General features: G+C 38.5%; 1 pseudogene; it reads left to right on the forward strand.

Moving 5' to 3' along the window:
- The first annotated feature begins 13,456 nt into the window (after window positions 1-13,456).
- Window positions 13,457-16,813, forward strand: LOC120295897 (annotated as a pseudogene).
- The last annotated feature ends 5,080 nt before the right edge of the window (window positions 16,814-21,893 follow it).

Here is a 21,893-nt window from a genome sequence, read left to right on the forward strand (position 1 = left end):
TTCTTCACCTTATGGTGCTGTCTTACCCTCCAATTTGCCCCGATGTAGGGTGGTTCTTGACATGGGTAATTTAAAAAGAATTTTCATAAGTGTATGAAGCTTCAAAGGAGTTAAGCAATGGATCACCTGTTGTATTTAGGATAAAGAAATGAATTGCCCCTCATCATTTTGGTCATCGTACCTTTTGTGAGAAAACTCTTTATCTTGTGGATATGTAACTTCCTACACTCATTTCACAAGTGTATAAGTAAGGGACTGTGTATAGGATAGAGCTTACCTTTCATTATCCCGATACGTCTCATTTAGTGTTCTTAAGTATTGATGTCACTTCATTGAGTTGTTTATCTTGACAAATCTCCACATGAAATTGGTGAGCTAAATCAATATGAAAATTCTCTTTTCAAAGGAATCCAGCAACTTTAGGCATGAAAAGCTTTTGTGACTTCAAAACAAACAATTTATCGCACTCAAAACATAATTTTAAGCATTCATTCAGGGGATTGCTCCATAAAGAGATTGCCTCAACAATGTATGTCCTTGGATTGTCTCTATTAATCAAAAGTGAAAATCCACTTTTGCCCTTGCATAAGAGAACGTGCATGAATAGGATACTATGCAATATTAGAGTAAATTCAAATTGCACACCCATTTTGGCTCGAATCAAGATTTTATCCCAGTTGGGTCACTATTGAAATCTGCCATGCCCTTTTTAGATACTTTCTCATCAAGGCAAGAAAGTAATGCTCTGAAACATGAAGTAAATGAGTCAGAAGATTAAACAGGGCTAACCTAATGCATTCTTTTGGAAATGACTTGAAAAATGATTTTTTTTATTCACCTTTTTTGGGAATTTTTTATGAGGAAGCATGAAGAAGCCTAGTCCTCAGATTTTCTCCATGGATTATATTTTCTTTTCATTGTTGGATATCGTCACCGGGCCGGTTTGGTGTACCCCATCATGTCCTCAAAATTGGAAATAAAATTGTAATTTCATTGAATAGAATCAAAGGAATTACATTATTGGAATGGAAAATGCAAACAAGCCAAACCCTAAAGGTGACAGCAATAATTGAAATTTCAAAAAGTAGAAAATCCTAAACAAAACTTGAAATCCTAGAAGATAAGAACTTGTTCACTCGGTGACAGCGTTCGTACCTCCATCATGGTTGGGCAGAGGATTTTCCTGATTCTTGCGAAAGAGAACGCCTTTGTATCCAAGAGGTCTTGGACCTTATGCTTCAAAACATAGCAATCATCAATGGAGTGACCAACCTCTCCCATGTGATAGTCACACTTTTCGAAGAGATTATATGCAGGATAATGCTCGGGATTTGGTCACTTCAACTCAGTAGAGATTAATCCTTTCTTTTGGAGAACAAGCAAAACTTTGGATAGAGGTCTAAGAAGAGGTGTAAACTGTCTCCTAACATTATGTCGTTGACCCAAGAATTGATGTCCTCCATCTTGTTGCTCAATAGAAATCTTAATTACCGGAGCGCGATTGGATGTATCACGATTCGGTTGAGAGTAGGCCATATTAATCTTGGCTTCAATCTCCTTCTTGGTAGAAAATCTCTTGTTAGATGGCTCAGTAAACCACCATTATCTTATCCCCATCTCAATATGTTCACCCACTAGGATAAGTTGGTTGAAGTTCTCAACGTACGTGCTAACCATCCGGTTACGGAACTCAAACGGGAGAGTCTTGACGAATAACTTCATTAGCTCCTTGTTAGTAGGTTTAGGAGTGATTTGAGCTGCCAGATTTCGCCACCTCATAGCATACTCTTTGAACGACTCATTTTTCTTCTTCTCCATCCTCTCAAGATCCTCTCGGGAATGTGCAATGTTCATGTTGAACTTATATTATTTGATGAATGCATCAGCCATTTCATTCCAGGTGTCAAGAAGTTTTACATTCTTCATTATGTACCAATTCAGTGCAAGCCTAATCAAACTTGCATGAAATGATTGAATCATTAAGGGCTCATTTTTTACGTATTGAGTCATGCGTACGTGGTACATCTTTAAATGAGCTTTCGTGCAGGAAGTACCATTGTATTTCTCGAACTCCAGCATCTTAAATTTATTCGGCATATTAACTTTTTCATACACGGATAAGTCAAACAGGAGTGAACTTTGCGACTCTTGCAATTATTTGACTTTCTCCTCGAGTTTGGCAAAACGTTCATCTTGCCCCGCCTTAGGGACATTGTCAGGCTTTGTCTTTTCAGCAGTGACCAACAGTAGCTCATCTTTGAGATCAGGCATGTCGTCATCACCCATTTGAGCCTTGTTTGCTTGATTTGGGACAACTATCTTGGGGAGAGCAGGTGCAGGAGTCAAATTCACTCGAAGGGATTGGATTTGAGTTGTCATGAGTTGCATAGAGGTGAGCAACTGTTTGAGTTGGTCTTCCATGGTAGACATACGATCACACATTTCAATTCGGTCGGCCATCTTTGCTCTCGATCGTGTAATAATAGGCAAACATACAGGATCCGTTATCACCTAAATTTTACGAATGAAAATATGTCAGTATGAGGTGCAAATAAAGAACCAATCCATGACAATGATCTAATCAATTTTTTTAATTTCTTTTATTTATTCATGAAAAGTTCGTACAAGAAGGGAATTTCCTAAAAATAACTAGAAAGATAAAAATAGGACACCCTAGCAAGAATCAAATTTCCTAGACATAAATTGAAAACAAATTCTCTAAAGTTTTTTTTTTAAATTTTTCAAATGATTCATTGCATGGCAATTTCCTCATTTCATTTCTAATTGACAAAGGAATTAGATCAAATGACTAACCTAGATTGTCATGGACAGACCAAAAGCACGACTAAATAAATTGCATGGTATGAGGATAAAAGACTTACTTCACCATGAAAATATATGGCAATCGCATAGACATGCATATGAGATGTGAGGCTCGATTTCTACTCTAGACAGGCTTAGCAAAGTGGAGCCACAAGGATGATTGGACTAGCCACGGGCGTGTGGACTATGTTGGGTCTTTATGACTCCGGCTTGGTCAAAGAGCCGACCTGGGTTGCGGGCATGCAAACCGAGGTGGGTACTCTAGACACCAAAAAAGAAACTTCGGGATTGAGATGAGGGACTCGTACTGCGAGCATGTGGTCGGAGTGGTATCTATCTCAATATCATCCTAAATGATCCTATGCAGCCTAGGTCCGGCGGTAGGTTGTGTGTGCAAGAGTGTAGTGCAAATGCAAAGCATGCACAACCGTTTATATCAAACAACATCATCCCCAACTCCAACCTACAAGACAAGGGTTAGCAATCACTACTCCCCTTATACCACCCATCTGCAAGAACATTTAATACCTTAAATGTTAGGGATGTACTTGGGATCTTCGCTGCCAAACAAAAATATTTTTCAAAAGAAAAGAAAAATCGGCTTAAGTCTACTAAGAATTTTAACTCAAGTCTCCAGTGGTGTCGCCAAGCTATCGCGACCAAATTTTTTGGGTGCACCACCTAGGATTCGGCTAATGGATTATTAAGCCTAAACTTAGCTCGGGCTCTTCCAAGCCCATACCAATTTGCGACTTAGGTTTAGATTCTTAACATGCCATTGATTTTTTAATTAGGAGTCGCCACTAATCTATTTTTGGTTGGTCAATTAGAAACCCAAGTAAAGTAACGGGAGAAATACTTCACTCCTACGAACTAGAGATTGTGAATTCGGGGACTTGGTTGCACTATATTTCTCTAACACCTTTTCGGTGCAGTTTTCTTTTATTTTAAAAAAATGTTTGGCAAGCAGTTTAAATTAATTTTAATTTACTTTCCTAACATGTGAGGTGATTACACATGTGTGCAAACCACCAATTTAACGCCCAAAAAAGCAAATAAATAAAATGCAGAACTTACCTTATAGCAACGAAATCATCTACAATATTAGATCATAATTCACATCAGCAATTCTAGATATGATTTATAATTAACAAGCCATCACTCAATTTTTTGTTCACTTTTTAAATGAGAGTAAAATCCATATGCAATGCAATGCTTCTAATCTAATATGGAATGATATGGCATAACAACATGTGATAAACTATGTGAATGAGTAAATTTTTTTTGTGATTTCTTAATGAACATGCAATAATTAAATATGCAATCTAAATGAACCAAAATGACCTAATTCTAATGACGTGCAATGCAATGCAATGACGTACAAAAGATGCCCTAATTCTACATGACATATGCATGATGATTTTTTTGTGTTTTTGTTTTATTAATTTCGAAATTAATAATTGCCAAATAATTAAACATGCAATTCAGGTTTTAAAAAAAAAACTAGCAACCTAAATTGATTGATTTGATTTTTTTTTTTGAAATTCAAAATAAAATTCCTATTCTAAATATGCAAACCCTAAAACAAGAAATAAACCTAATTCTAACCTACATTTTTTTTTTTTTTTGGATTTTTTTTAAAAAGAAAATTGACTTAAGCGACACGATGGCAAATCAAGCAATACGAACCATATCTCGCGCATGAGATCGGGTTGGCCAATTTTACATAAATCACGAATCGAATCTCGGGCGGGAGATCGAAATAACGATTTTTTAAAGTGATTGCGAGTCGGATTTCGGGCGCGAACATTGGACTGACAATCACAAATTTAACAGGCTATTTTGCGTCAAGCATCTCATTTTACACTAAGGAATAATTATACTAAAAAGAACAAATAAAATAAAATAACAAAAAGATAAATAAATAAAGAAAAAGAACAACCTAAATTGACTTTTCCTTTTTTTCTTTTTCCTGCTCTTTTCACCCATGATTTGACAGCTTCGGTGGGTTGTTGGAGGTTGAGTCGCTAGCTTTTGGAGCTCGCGAGGACCGGCGGTGAGCGGACCAATGAGGGAAACCAGTTGCAGATGCAGCAGCAAGGGTCAGCAGACTACAAGTTGGGCAGGGGGCAACGTCAGATTGTGGTGAGGATCGATGTCAAGCTATGGGTGTCGCTTGGGGAGAAAGTTCGAGCAGCGTGCAGAGGCTGTGGCTCGTTGATCGGAGCAACATGGGCGGCGTTGCGAGTTGGAGCGAGGGCTTGAGGTTGGCAGACAACAGCTTGTGGAGCAGGGCTGCAGATCCAGCTCGGGTCCTTCTTTAGCAGAAAAAAACAGTAGCGGCGTCGTGGGTCGAGTTGGAAACCTAGCAACCGCAGCTACAATCGGACGGCCTAAGGACGGGATTGCAGCGGAGACAGGTGACTTCTAGCTTCTGGTTGCAAGCAAGGCAGATTCGGCGGTAGCAACGGTGTCGCAAGAACTCATAGGCGGGGCACGGCAATGCTGGCGTGGCGGTAGTAATTGGCGACTCGGTATTTATAGGTGGGTCGCTCAGGTGCAAGGCGGGGTAGTAGCGTCGGGCTAAGGGTGGAGGTGCTATAGGGCTTAGCTCGCGGGCTGGAGGTGGCTGGCGAAGGCGTCAAAGGTGGCTGGTGGAGGCAATGCCGGCACGGTCGATGGCGCGGGCATGCGGCGCCGATGCGGGCAGGGGCAGTAGGGAGCGCCGGTCTTCTTCTTCCTCTGTTTTGTGTTTTCCTTTTTTTTTTTTCTGCTGCATGTCACTTCCCACGTCCCTCTCTCTACCATCTCTTCTCTACTCTTTCGCTTTTCTATAGAACCTTTTCAGCAAAACCAGCATTTCCTCCAAAGCCTTTCCCCTTTTCTTTTTGTGATTTTTTCAAAGAACGAAAAGAAGCCTCTTTTTCCGAATGATTTGAAGAAAAACCCTAGAAAATCCAAAAAGAAGCCTCCTTTAGCCGTATCTTCAATGCGTGTGGCTCCCTTGAAAACCCTATGTGTATTAATCTATTTATAGGCCACAGATTAGGGTTTTTAATTTTCCAAAACCTTATGCACAAAAATTTCTTTTCCAAATGTAACATTTGCTTTTGAATTGAAATCTCACAAAGATAAATTTATAAAATCTCCCCAAGGATACGGGCTTGGGCCAATTTGCTCTTTTCGTGGGCTTAACTAATCAAATTAAAGTTTCTAAAGTATCAATTCGAACCCATTCGTCACTGGCCCAATGTAAATGCAAATTAAAAATAAATGCACCTAAAACTATATACTATGCAATTAACTATATTTTTAGGGATAAAATTAACCCCTAATTTTTTAATGCAATAAATAACTAAACGGATCACCAAAATTTAGGTGTCAATAACTATCAAGCATTTTGGCCTCGATCATAGAACAATTAATTCGTCCTTCTTTAGACTGTAATGAATGTAAATCTCTTTGTAGGATTTCCAATCGGTTGTCCTAAACCAATCGCGATAAAATGTACTACACATGATTCATATTTCCACATAATCCTAACAACAATTATTTACTATTCAAAAAAGAAGAGCATATGCACGAATTCACAGATTTTCTATAGTCCCTATCACGTCCCGATCCTCGGGCATGCACCCATCCCTTACTTGGTCGATATAATAGCAACATCCCAGGATGCATCGCTGACCATTTTTAATTTTTTTTTAATACGCATATGGAAGCAGACAAAAAAATCCCAGACAATAAAACAATGTGATAGGAAAGTAAGACTCCAAATTTTCACACTTTAAAAGCAACCACACTTATACACATTGCAAATTATAGTGCAAATATATACAAAGCGAATTGTTAAATCTGGTTTTAAACCACCGTTTCATAAAACAACGTTTGCAGAAAGGAATTAACTTCCATCAAAAGAGAATTGTCCTATAACTAACTAGTCGGATAGGACTATCAATTCTTCAAGCTTCACCTTCTATTCTTTGAGTCTTTGGTCCTTCACCAACGCCATCTAAGAACCTGAAAATGGTTATACAATAACCAGTGAGACAACGTCTCAATGAGTTCTACTCCCTAAGACCTTATTAGGAAGTCAATACACTCTAGAGGCTGCCTAAGCACAACACGAGTCAGAGGACTTACCTTGACATTTGTTCATTCCTGCAAGTCAGTATATATTAGATATACAAGAATCACATCAATTCACAGCACCAGAACAAATCATTGATCAATCAACCTAGTCGATTACATTTTAACATGACCATCCCCTGATCATCTCAATCAATACTATTTATGAGTCTGATCATAGTTTAGGATTGTTCACTCTACGATAATAATAGATAGTATAGTTCACTAGAAGCTACCTCAATTATATATCTATGCTCGCCAAGAGCTACATCAATTTCTAATATAGTATATTAGATATGTCGCCAGAAGCTACCAGACATACTTTCATAATATGCTGAAAATTATATATGCTCACTAGAAGCTGCCAGATCCACTGATACGCTAATCTAATAAGCTCGCTAAAAGCTGCTAGCCATACTTTCATAGTATGCTGATAAATGTATATATGCTCGCCAGAAGCTACCAGTCATACTTTTATAGTATGCTGATAATTGATCATTTAATCAATTCATCATTTTTATCATTCTTGATAAAAATATACGTGCGTGAGTATATGGTCGGCTTTAGCCAAAATATAAGATTTTTACTTTTGAACCTCTCACTATTTTTAGCAGTCCCAAAATAGATTTTTGTCGCTGTAGACCGACGCTCGGTAAGTTTCCACTTAATTACCCAATTTAATTGATTTAGGAAAATAATCCTACAATCACAAATAATTCATTTTAGCACAAAATAAAATTCAATTAAATAAATGGACAGCACCACGATAATCAGCATAAAATTTCGGTCGTTGACCATCCTAGTCTAATTTTCGGAAAATTTAATTAAATAATTAAATAAATAGCAATAAATCCAACTTATGCACGTAATGCTTAATTAGAAGCTGAGACGGATCCCGAAAATTTTCAAGATTCGTTCAATAAATATCATGGACTATTCACTAGCCATTTGCTTAACATGCATAGGTAAATCCTTAATTTAATTATTATAATCTAATCTAACCACATAATTGCACTTAATTAAATCTAATCAATCCCCAAGCGTCGGTTAAGGGATTAGTGAGTAAAACTCACTTGTGTAAAGCAAATGCTACCGCGACAACAATGCAACGGCGGCCGAAATCCGAATTTTCGGCGGCATCGACGGACACTTGGGCCGGGCCCAAAAGCCTTGCAAGCCCACGGCAAGTTGCTGGGCTTGGTCTGGGCTTTGGCTTGGCTGCGGGTTGGGCCTGAAGCGGACTGACTTCGCAGGCCCAGGATGGGCTGAAAACTGAACTGGGCTGCTGAAGATGCGGGCCGAACTGTGGGCTGCCAATTGGTGTTTTGGGCCGAGCTAGACTTGAATGGGCCGTATTGCTGGGCTGAATGAAAACCGAAGATGGCTTGTAATCTTGCGGGCTCGTGGACGTAAGGGAGACGAGCGGTGATGCGGCAAGATGGAGAAACGCTGGAGCTGCTTTGGGTTGAAAGGAAGAGACGTGGCCGAAGATGTTGAAGATGAGGCGCGGACGAAGGCGAGAGGCACGCGAGCAGCTTCAGTCAACGTTGAGGCTTCGTTGCTTGACTCGATGAAGTAAATGAAGCTGCAGACGTCCACGTGAAAGCTTTAATTGAGAGAGTGAGTGGAAGAGGGGCAGAGACGGGGTTGGCTGGCCAAACGAAAGAGGGAAAAAAAAAAAACTAAACAAATGGAGAGAAGAGAAGGTGGAGATGTGGGTCCTCGGTGGATTTCTTTGGAGGGACTTCAACATATAAAATAAAGAAAGAGGCAGCAAATTTTGATGGAGCAAGAGGGATGGAGCGGTGGGTGTTGGTCTTCGTGAGGGAGAGAGAGACGCTCGGTTACAAAGAAAGAAGAGAAGAATTGGGAAGAAAAGATGGTGCTCGAGCGAAGAAGGGAAAAGATGGTGCTCGAGAGGAAGGTCGGCAAAAGCAATGGGGAAAAGAAGTCAATAACCTCACCCATTCCATTAATTGTTGGTCCCCTTAAAGCCCTCATGAATATCCTAATGTCCCCATTTATCTTCTAACAAATAAATTCTGCCCTTAAACCAAATTTGAAGCCAAAAATTGCAGCCCTAGTCCAAGCTCCGAATTTCACTCTTTGGTCTTCAATTTCTTTAATAATTTTCCCAAATTCAATGTCCAATTTTGATGTAGAAAAAGCCCACATAATTTCTACAAGTCCCCTTTGCCATATAACTCGGTTTGCAAGTTGAAAATCTCATCAATTCAGCCAATCTGAATTTCTGTTAATTTTTCACGATGCCCGAATCGATTTTCTATAAAAATCCCGAACTCAACGGAATTTCTTTGAAAAACAAGATGACGTCCTATAAATGAATAGTGACATGCTCGAACATCTGATTTCTGAAACCGAATTCAATTTCGTGGTTAAAATCGATTGAACACGATTTTAGTCCAATCCAACCTACCGGGTAATTTTTAGGGATTTTACCGCCGTTATATCCCTTAACAGCTTCACCCAATAGATTGATTAACTTATGAGTGATCAGCTCAGAGAAAAAAGATCATAGGCATGCCGACGAAATACCCATTTCATATATTCGAGATGGAGTCGAAATTCAGGATGTCACAGTTCCCTACTTCTTTAGGCTCAAAGTTACGTGCACAATCTCACCTGTTGAATAAAAAAAAAAATTGATGTCAGCTGTTAGATTTGGCAAGACCATTTTATCCTGCCAAACCTCAATGTCCCATGCCTCACGCCAAAAATAAATAAGCTGTACCATATCATTATTGCACTGCTCAATGTGCAGGGTATGGTTTGGATTCTCCAGCTTTACACTTTTGCATTGAAGCAATTATCGCTAAAATTCAATGCGTATTAATACTGAAGGACACTGCTTATGGAAATTGATCTTGCATCCATGTTGCAGAATTTGAAACTGATCCTGCCAAACCCCACTGCCCATGCCTCACGCCAAAAATAAATAAGCTGTACCATATCATTAATGCACTTATTAATGTGCAGGGTATGGTTTGGATTCTCCAGCTTTACAATTTTGCAATGAAACAATTATCGCTAAAATTCAATGCGTATTAATACTGAAGCACACTGCTTATGGAAACTGATCTTGCATCCATGTTGCAGAATGTGAAACTTCTAAGTTTTCTTCCTTTTCCTTTTTGCACTTCGGTTTGACTATGATGACTTATTGTCGTGGACTAGTGGCTTTATTATTATTATTTTTTTATAATAGAGAATTAATTCCAAGAAGTTTCTTGGGAAGATGTGGAAAGGATCTCTAGAACTTGGTGTTTCTTAAGGCTCTGGCCCATTCATCCTGGACTATAGAATTAGAAATGCGAAACAATACATGGTTTTGCGGTGGAAAGGGTAGTGGAGAATCACAGAGCATTAGTCCATTTGTCATGTTCACATCATAATTTTTAAATATCAAGGGAACTCCTCTTGATTTATTCAATGAGAGTGCTTGGGAGATATTGTGATGACGTATAGTTGTACAAAAATGCAATCACTAACATAAACTTAGCATGCAATTTAGTAGATCTTGTCAAAATGGACTCATATTTAATGGGTGACTCATTATAGTTAATTATGTTTAGAAAGTGGATAATAAATAGGTTTAGAATTTGACTTGTGTAATCTTAAGATTGATTTTGTAATGGTTTAGGTCATAACACATCTTAATCTACGAGATTTGGATCAATGGGGTAAATATTCTTCTCGTCCAATTCATTATTCTTATTTTGTTCTTTTCTTTACTTCATTTGTTTTATGCATAATCGATATTATTCGTCTTAATTTTAGGTCACTGGAAAGTCCTTCTAGAGCAATTGATTTTGGTGAAAAGATTGAGAAGCCAATTCATTGCACAATGATTTTGTTATTTGTTACAAAACTAACGTTTCGTTGTTTTTCATCTTTAAATTTAATATATCTATTTAATGGCATTAACTATTTTTTTAATAGGTCATAATATATTTTTACTTGTAATTAATGATGTTTGCGTTGTATTGAAATTTTGAAGGGATTTTCAAGGATGACCTTGAGTCTTATGTGCACAAAATAAGAAATTATCACTTTGATCACTTTCTTTTTACTTGTAATTTTTATTAGGATGATTCTCATTAATTTTTTTGGAAAAAGATAAAATTTAAAAAAAAAAAAAGTAAAGGAGGGAAATCGATTGACAAAGTCATCAGGTTTTCCTCGGGAGTCTGGCCATTAGCTGACTGTTCCTCCGTCGTTGGACTGAGGGACGGTCAGCTAAACCGCTCCCTAAAATTTATATGATTTAATAAATGCAATCAAGTGAGCCTATGCTCATGCGCGCTCAAGAATTGTTCTGATTTGGTACCAAAACTCGAACTCGGAAAGACATGAAATTCCTCTTTCGCCGTTTTCAACTTATATACGAAAATCGCAGAAGCCCTAGCTGTGCGGGCTGCACTTTGGTGGGTTAAACGGCAGCAGGAAGAAAGAAACGCACGAAGCAACCCCAAAGTGCAGCTGTACTTTCCTCTGATATGCAAGTTCTTTTATCAACAGATAGCTTATTGACAGTTAGATGCATCATGGGCTGGGATGAAACGCCAGGGCCCCCAGGTCCATCATTACAGATTGCACTAACCTTCTGAGCCGGTCTCGTCTTGGTCGGGGGTTGACGAGTCAAGGTGCTTCCCCTTCTTTATATAGATGCGGATGGAGAAGGAATTCGGATCCGCTTGGCTCTTTATTTATTATAAAGAAAAGGTCTGTAACCTTTTAATAAAGAGTCCATACCCCATGTTTTCGAGCAAGGGATGAAATGGAGTGGAGAGTGAAAATCCATTGACTTGAAAGAAGCAAAGTGGTTCTTAGCTTAGTCTTAGTCAGTCTGGTACTGGTTTCAATAAGACAATTCTTCAAACTCAAGGCGATTCTCGTCACGAGTTTTTATCTGGTTTGAGTCAAGGGAATTTAATCAAGCGGCCGACTAGGTTGCTAAAGCCCATCGTGCCGGCTCTCTCCCGATGGATTGGGTTACACATCCCCCGCATCCCCTTTGGTTAATATTATGTTCGGATCTCAAACTTTTTGTAATTCAGCATCTTCAATTTAGCAATGAAAATCACGTTTTTAGACCCAAAAAAAAAAAAAACCTTATATCACGAAAACAAAATTCTTGAAGGAAAAGAGCACGTGATGCACGTTTGAATGCCTCGTACTTCCTCGGTCCCTACTCTTCTTACTGGTCCGGTCTCTCGCTTTTATTTGTCTATTGGTCGACGAATTCACTTCGCGTGACCGCTTTGTATAGATTCTTAGAAATTTTCACTTTTTTTCTTTTGTCCTTTTTGCAAATACCCTTCATTTTTCTTTCAATATTTATACGGGGTTAATTACGGTTTTAGTTCTCTAAGGTGTAATATATTTACAATTTCATCTTCTAACATTTATTTTGTACTATCGGGGAAATGACGGTTTGGTCATTTAAGTATTGTTTTGCTCATTCAAGTCCTCTAATGGGAAACTTGTCCATAAAATCCTCAGTTTATTATATGATCGGTGTTAATTAGATGGTTATGTTAGATATTTCCGATCAAAATTTATTTGGAAGGCTACAATAGTAATTCGTCAAAAAGTTTAGCACTAAATCTGTATCCTAAAAAAGTTTAGGACTAAATTGGTATAATTAAAATGTTTAAGACTGAATTGGCTATTGAAAAATAAATTTAGGATCTTTTGAACAATTTTCCTAGCCTCTAACATTCTTGATTTCTATAATTTAACACTTTATTTATCTGTTGTAACTAAAATTATCAAATTAAGGTTTCTTTCTCCTTTTTCTCTTCTCTTAATTCGTTTATCGCTAATTTGGCACTCGTTTGGTGTTTCGTTAGCACCAAGTGACAATTTTTGTTATAATGACGATTCGGTGAGAACAATCAATCTAGAGGATTTAATTGCACAAACTGAGAAAGTTAGAAAAATCGATTGCACAGAATAAGACTAACAATTTACCGAATCACACAAATCAATAAAGCCGGAAGACTTGATCGAAATGAATAAACGTTGGGAGGCCAAATCGCCCAAACGCACCGAAAGATGGAAGACTAAAACAAGTACCTAACCCCTATATATGCACACGTCGACCCCAAGGTGGAATTCTCAACACGACCTTTCCAAAACAGCGAGTTCATATATTCGCCAGCTCGTTTGAATCACCTAACCCTCGCATTACTATAGTTCCAAACGTGAATGTGTGAGTCAGTTTTCATTATCTTATCTTGCGCTCAACCCAATGATCTAAACTGACACCTACTGTTACACCTACCATTGGTGGGAAAACAATCTTCCACGCTTGTCGTCCACGAGCAACAGCGTCTCCCTCCATCAGGAGGGCGTAAAGAATTGGTGACGGGACAATCGCAAGAAAGTTGGATGAGCGTTCCGTGTATATATATATGTCCCACACAGATGGGAGGGTAAATCCCAGCAAAATCTCTCTCTCTTCGTTTGCTTCGTTTGGGAAATGGGGTCCAAGGACATGGGGATTTTGCTTACATTTGTACTGATGGCGATGTGCTTTTCCTCTGTCCGACCGGAGGCTCAATACCTCGACTTCGTCGTGAGTGAATAATGATGCACGCATGCATTTCTGAAGTTCTTCTCATGCTTTTCATTTCCTCTTTTTCATTCATATCACGAAAGGAAATAGTTTTTTAAGTGCTGGGATTATAGTTTGAGTATATATGCGTGTATAATCGGTGGTTCTTTGATAAATTTTAAGGTGGAAGAGAAGGTGTTCACGAGGCTGTGCAGCTCCAAGAGCATGTTGGTTGTGAACGGAAGTTTTCCGGGGCCAGTGATCAAGGTTCACAAGGGTGACACCGTCTACGTCAATGTTCACAACCGTGGAACCTCCGGCCTCACTATGCATTGGTTCTCTCTCTCTCTCTCTCTCTCTCTCTCTCTATCTCTATCTCTCTATTAGCCAAAGATGAGAGGTTGCACTCGCTAGCCATAGGCGAGGATCACCTTCTCTTGAGCTAGGTTTGCCCTTGCTAGTGTCACGGAGAGATGGTTATGATAAAGTTTGCCAATCATATTTGAATGTAACTGCAGACAAAAGGAGAGGAAATTGTTTGCTTATTTTGACTTTGTAATAGGCACGGAGTTATGCAACCAAGAAATCCATGGTTCGATGGTCCGGAGTATATAACACAATGTGCCATTCCAGTTGGTTCAAACTTCACTTATGAAGTCAATTTCACCACAGAAGAAGGCACGGTTTGGTGGCATGCTCATAGTGATTGGACCCGTGCGAGTGTCCATGGCGCAATTGTCATTTATCCGGCCGAGGAAGCACTTACCCCTTCCAACAGCCCGATGCAGATGAAGTTTTAGTCCTTGGTATGTACGGAAATTTCCATGCCGCCTCCTCTTCATTTCAATAAGACCGACCATTTCGAGTTTTATATATACTCTAACCGATGTGCAGAACCCATGAGGGTTTGGACATTCACACCACAAAAGAAAAAAAAAATACAGCAGGTTAAAAGTAAGCGAGTGTTTTTCATTAATTAATCAATTTCAGCAAACCAAATTCGTGAAAGTCTAGAAAATTAATTCGCAGAAAATTTATTTAGATTCATTTTGCATGGCATGCATGAAATTTGGTACATACTAGAGCATTCTCAGTGGGTGCACATTTACGCACCTCTGCCCTTTGTTCTCAATGAAGGAAACGGTAAGGCCGCAAGAAGAAAGGAGGCATTTATGCATATTCATATATGTCCATTTTCTCCTAAAATGAACAATAGTTCTTTCAAGTGCTGATAAATTAGAACCTATACCGCAATTTAGTATTTTGGTAGCAACTAAAATTCTTATAGTGGAAGGCGAATGTCATAAGACGCTCGTGCTCATGAGCAGGAACCTTAAAGAGTTAAGTATTTCGAGGATATAACGAGTATTTTCTCCTGACAGGGAGAGAAAAAAGAGTTGTTTAACCATAGATAAAGAAGAGCTACTGCATTATGTTCTATTTAAAATGATTTCATGATATGGTTTCCAAGACAAAAAGGGTATCTTGGACTTGTAATTGATGTGGATTATTAAGCGTTTTGTTCCTCCTTTTTTTCTCTGAAAGGGTCCTGGTACATAGATGATTATCAAGAGCTGGTTGACTATGACTTGGCTGAAGGTACAGAGTTGCCCACCTCGGATGCATACACCATCAATGGCCAGCCAGGGGACTTTTGCCCCTGCTCCAACGGTATGTTGCAGTCCAAAACGACGTTGCCAAATTGGAACATGCCTAGATCCATTACCTATGTTACAAATTCTTGTATTCTTTTCCTTTTTGTTACTTGCATGGTTGCAGAATCGACCTACCGTTGGTATGTCGACTTCGGGAAGACCTACCACGTTCGGATAGTCAACGCAGACATGAATGCGGAGCTCTTCCTAGCCATCGCAAGCCACAACCTCGTGGTTGTCGGCATGGACGGAGGGTACGTGAAGCCCTTCGTCACCGACTACATCATGATCTCTCCGGGGCAGACCATCGACGTGCTGCTTGTGGCCAATCAGTCACTCGGCCACTACTACATCGTCGCTCGGCAGTACAACTCCGGGAAACTGCTATTCACCGAGTTCGACAAGACGAACGCGTCCGCCATCCTCCAGTACCGCGGGAGTTATGCCCCTCCCGAGGAACCCGAGCTCCCCGTTCACCTCCCATCCTACTATGACATCGATGCTCAAATCCAATTTACTCGGAAACTTCGAAGCTTAGCCAGCGTGGACCACCCCATTGATGTTCCGCTGGACATAAGTACCAGAATGTACGTCACGGCGTCGATAAACATCTTTTGGTATGCCAGTGAGCGGATGGGTTCGAGCTTGAATAATATTTCTTGGGTCAACCCGCACACTGATGTACTCTCAGCCTACTACAGGTAACTCATCCACTTCGAGGGGGTGAAAATTCTCTATTTCACACGATATAATTCTTTTGGTGTCTTAAGTAATCTCGACTGTCGATGAGAATTTCATGTGCACAAATCGATGATTGAAATTTAATAAGGCGCAGAAGGTGGAGAACCCATGTGCCCACTATATATATATATGATGTGGTCATATACAAGCAATATAAACAGGATCGACAGCATCTCATTGCAGAATGAGATTTTTTTGTATTTTGATATCGCTATAACATCGACCGCACGATTGTTAAAGGAACACGAGTGGATTCTACACGACCGACTTCCCTGACCAGCCACCGACGTTCTTCAATTTCACGGCGGACGATCTTCTAGTCAATACGACGGAGCCGATCCAGGGGACCAAAGTGAAGGTGCTGAACTATGGCGAAGAGGTGGAGATGGTGTATCAAGGGACCAACATTCTGAACGCCTCGATAGCTCACCCGATGCACTTGCACGGCTACACCTTCTACGTGGTCGGGGTCGGGGGAGGAAACTACAACCCAGAGACCGACCCGAAGACGTTCAACCTGATCGACCCACCTCGGCTGAACACTATTTCGATCCCAAGGAGCGGATGGGTTGCCGTCAGATTCAAAGCAACTAATCCCGGTACGCACGATCGCAAGTAGATGGTAATCTAATCTTATCAATATCCCGGTGATTGATCATCCCTCCTTCCTCCTCCTTCTTTTCTCCCTCTAGGTGTCTGGTTATGGCACTGTCATCTGGAACGACATTTCACTTGGGGCATGAACACGGTCTTGATAGTGAAAGATGGAGGCACGCCGGAGACGAGCCTAAAGGCCCCTCCACCGTACATGCCCGCTTGCGAACCTGCTGCACTCGCCCTTGAGCCACGAGGATTGAACGACCACTCAGGGACCGACGTAGACTAAGTATGTACTGCTGTGCTCGCTTTGCTGTTTGCTTGTCGAATAAAACGGCCTCCGTCCATGGACTTGGCAGGATGATCTACCAGCTTTTATGAATCACGGGATGTAATGCGAATTCTTACATTCGCTTTTCTTATGCTTCTGTTCTGGGGCAATCTCCTCGTGCATTATCCCTTCGATTCCTGTCCTCCATCATTCAAGGTTTATTAGGGCAGGCTCTATTGTGTCCGCAAAATTATGTGATTGGTTTCTTTCTTCTTCATCATCTTCTTCTTTTTCATAATTTGTTTGTAATGAAACCATCCTCGAGTTACTTCGAGCCGTGCGCAATCTTTTGATTTGCTCATGTTCGCACGGGAGTGAACTGATAACTTTTCTCCTTCGTCGACGTTTGATGTGATCTGTCGTTGAATCTTACATGGCAAAGAAAATTAACATAAGATCCCCGATCCATGAGTTTGATTAATAAAAAAAGATAAAAAAGGCGCCAGAGAAGGCTCCTTATCCGTCATCATGCGGAATTTCTTTGCATTTCTTCTTTTTCCCCCTCCTTTCACGAAGAGAAAGACTACATGAGATTAGTGGTAGTTTATGCTAGTCTCCCTGATATGGGAGCGGCTTTGCTGACCTTCCCTCAGTCAAGTGACGGAGGAACGGTCAGCTAATGGCCACATTCCCAAGGGAAACCGGTTGACTTTTATCAAACCGATTTCCTAATTTATTTTTTATCTTTATTTTTATCTTTTCTATAAAAAAAATAGTGAGAATATTAACTGGTTTCCCTCCTTTACTTTTTTTTTAAATTTTATCTTTTCCGAAAAATATTAATGAGAACCCTCCTGATAAAAAATTACAAGTAAAAAATAAGTGATCAAAGTGATAATTTCTTATGTTTGTGCACATAAGATATAAAGCCATCCTTGAAAACCCTTTGAAATTCCAATACAACCCAAACATCGTTAATTGCAAGTAAAAAAATATTATCACCTATTAAAAAGAAATAGTTAATGACATTATATAGATATATTAAATTTAAAAGATGAAAAACACTAAAAAAATATTATCACCTATTAAAAAAATAGCTAATGTCATTATATAGATATACTAAATTTAAAAGATGAAAAACACTTAAACATTGGTTTTGCAACTAATAACAAAATCATTATGCAATGAATTGGCTCCTCAGTCTCCTCACCAAAATCAAATTTCTCTAAAAGGACTCTCCAAGTGACATAAAATTAAGATGAGTAATATCGATTATGCATAAAACAAATGAAGTAAAGAAAAAGAACAAAATAAGAGTAATGAATTAGAAGAGAAGAAAATTTGCCCCATTGATCCAACTCTCGTAGATGAAGATGTGTTGGGACCTAAACAAATTTAAAAATCAATCTTAAGATCACATGAGTCAAAACTAAGCCAAAAAATGATTTTTGATCAATTCGTATATAGATTTTACCTAATATAGTTTCAACGTTTAGTTCATTGAGAAGATTCACATGATCACAAGATATTTGACGCTATATCATTTTATATAGATAATAAGTCAATTTATAGTAAGGTATTTTAATTCAAAATAAAATAATAACACGTATCAGCAATGATTGAAAATCCCTGATTCTTTCTTGATTGCAAATCAGATTTCGAGAATAGCTATGGTAACTTATCTCTTTTGAATTACCAATTGTGTTAAAATCAATGAAATTCCTTGTACCCTCATCCTAGCCAATTGTATACATTAATTCAACCAGTATACGCTATGAAATAAATTTCCAAATAATTCTACATATTTATTGGAAATTTTTTTGGAAACCTCATATCGTGCGATCCAAATTCACAGGAGAGTTAATCTGCGTCAAGCAATCAGGGATTGTTTTCTCCTACAAGAAAGTTCTGTGCATTAGTTTTGCAAAGTACTATTAATCTGATAGTAAATATGAGAAAATTATGTTGTGTTAACTAGAATTATTAGTGAAAAAATTCTTAAGCTTTAAAGTATATAGTTTAATACAGATAATAATAACAATATATCTTGAATGTAAAATAGACAAATCTACCTTTGTAGATGCTTTTCATTTGTGTTTCTCAATTGGATTCTTGAATCGATTTTCTCTTGGACAACCAAGTCTCTTTCGTTGGATTGGATCCTTTATTTGAATGCTTCGAGTGTCATTCTAATAGAAATTGTTCGGGTGCTCTTCAGCCTGATCGAGGTCCGCAATCTAAATCTTTTTATTTGCTTCCTTCAATACTTGCAATAAATTTAAATCGCTCTCTGGATTTTGAACCTTCTTGTATGATCTAAATAGCATAATTATATAAGCGATCATACCATTCATCTAGATTGTCAAATTTGACACCATTAGATATGGAGTTCAAAAGGTACGAACGCTTCAAATCCTTTCTCCATCAAGACAATATGTAATTGCCTATTATGTCATTTACTCCGATGTGATGAAGAACATATAGTGCATGTCAAAAAAGTTGACCCTTGAAAGTAAACATCCTACAGATGCCCTCAACTTCGGTGCCTGTGCTACAATACAAAACCTTGAATTAGACAATTTTGGAGTTGCCATTATCATGATTACCTTGACGTTCTTTTACTCTGAAAGTTGGTGTTGCTCCATTAGTGTGAACTTGAGTAACGTTAAAGCACTACAGCATCATCTCAACTTCAACTTGAAACTTTTTTAAAGATGCTATGGGTACACATGGAGGAGAGTTGCTTCTCATAATAACACTTCATTTTCAACTAAGGTTCTGATTGTCTGGAATCAAAATCAGTAGGAGCTTCTTTTTTATAGTTGTCCTTGAGTGCAAGCTCATATTTAGGGACAAAACATATCCATAAAAAAAATAAAAATAAATAAAAAGAAGCGCATACTCTCACTTCTTTGAGTAGTTGGCATGCTTGCAAAAAAGGTATTTTTCAAATATATTGGCATTCCTACTCCTTATACAATGTTTGAAGCTAGTCATTATCATGGAGTCCATGTGCATCAATCAGCTCTTTCCAAGCAATCTCAAAATCACTCACATATAGGGAGTCATAAACTGCTCTTTCCATCGCTAACTTTATACACCTATATTGAAGATGATCCCCCAAATTTTTGCGGCAATTTTTGCATTTTATGCCATAAACAAAAGTGATGACAAGCAAATGTAAATACTTCAGAAATTGCATTTTGCATTGCTTTACACTGGTTAGTAATAATAGCTTGAGAGCATTCCTTGCCATACAAGCAAGCCAAGCCTTAAAAAACAAAATGAAAGAGTTTGTTGTCTCATCTGCAAGCAAACCACATCTGAACAAAATTGATTGATCATGATGGTTGACACCAACAAATGGAGCAAAAGGCATGTCATATTTATTTGTCAAATTAGTGGTATCAAATGTGATTACATCTCCAAAATATCTATACGCGTCTCTTGATCGTGCGTCCACCCAAAAAACATTATGCAGTCTCTACTCATCATTCAAGTCAAGCACATAATAAAAATTGGAATTTTTCAACTGCATGGTTGAAAAATAATTGAAAAGTGCTTGCCCATCTCCTTCTTGCAATTTCAACCTTTTGTACTTTGTAACATGATTCCTAACATCTTTTTCTTCAAAATTTAAGTTCTCATGTCATCCTTCTTCAACAACTAGTGCTTGAAATGATTTATTTGTTCTAATCCTCGTATCACAGTCCAACTCAATTTTTCTTTTTTATTAGTAGGTTTCTCACTAATTCTTTTCTTGGAAAATATATATATATATATATATATATATATTTTTTTTAAAAGAAGAAGATAAAGGATGTCAACCGGTTGACCTTCTCACCAATTCTTTTTTTGGAAAAGATAAAAAATAAAATAAAATAAAATAAAAAACTAAAGGAGGGAAACCTAATTGGTTTCCCTTGGAAATGTGTGATCACCAGCCGAGCGTTGGAGGATGATCAGCTGAGACTTTTCCCTTCTGAAATGAGGCAACAATCACTAAAATTCAATGCGCAGCACACTGTTTATGGAAATTGATCTTGCCAAGTTGCAGAATTCAAAACTCTGTAGTTTTCTAGCTTTTCTTTCTGTGCTTCTGATCACGAATCAGGCCATGTTCAGTTGTGACTTGTCTACTGATGGCCATGATATGAAGGAAGTTCTTAGGCTCTACGTGCAAAAACTAATCAATAAAAGATAAGTGTTCGATCTCCAAAGAATGCGAAACATGAGTTAAACTTTTAATTTTTCTTTTTTTGGTCGACTAATCTGAAAGTATCAACTAGAATAAGACAAGAGAAGGCTCCAAATCCTTCTCAAATCGATGGCGCGGGTCCCTTTCCCTCTCGATGTATCTTTTCTCCCTCGGCTTTTCTCGGATTCCCTTTCTATTTCGGTGTCTGCATAAGACTGGTCGTGTGTCTCCCCGAGTGAAGAGGCTGATTGGTCTAATCATACTAGGATCTCTGCCTTCTTTTCCTCAAAATGGACGAGAGATCATTTGTATCCCTTGCACGCGAAGCTGAATGGTGCTTCTTACAATTGCCAAAAAGGTGCGTCCCGCGTATCGTAAATAATTAATGGATAATCAGGATAGTCAGATAAACACAGTTTTTTTTTTTTTTTTTCGCTTCGAGCAAACATGAAGGCCTCGTTCCTGTTTTTCTTTTGCCAGAGATCCCTAGCTCTCGCTTCGATTTCAGTCAAACCTCTTACTCAATCTTCCCCTCTGTCAATTTCATGAAACTTACCCCTTTCCTTTGTCAATTTCAGCATATCCCCACGTTCCACAAATGCCTTCATTCGAACTCTGCTTAAGCAAGGAATCATGCCCAGTATGGTATGATTCCATTCCGTTATGATTCCACATTAATCCATATTATGATGGCTTAAAATTCTTGCTTGAAATTTCGACTATTATTCTTACAACTATTGTTGGCAAAAAAAGTGAAAATACTTCAAATTTTCCTTATAAGTGAAGTATTTTTTATTTATTTAAAAGGATGATTTGAAGCGTTTTCCGTCAAATATGTGAATGGGAGAGGCAGTACATTGAAAGTCAAGACTTATTTTCCGATATAGTCAACATTAATTA

Source organism: Eucalyptus grandis, chromosome 7, assembly GCF_016545825.1.
Source record: "Eucalyptus grandis isolate ANBG69807.140 chromosome 7, ASM1654582v1, whole genome shotgun sequence".
In the NCBI taxonomy this organism is placed as follows: domain Eukaryota; kingdom Viridiplantae; phylum Streptophyta; class Magnoliopsida; order Myrtales; family Myrtaceae; genus Eucalyptus; species Eucalyptus grandis.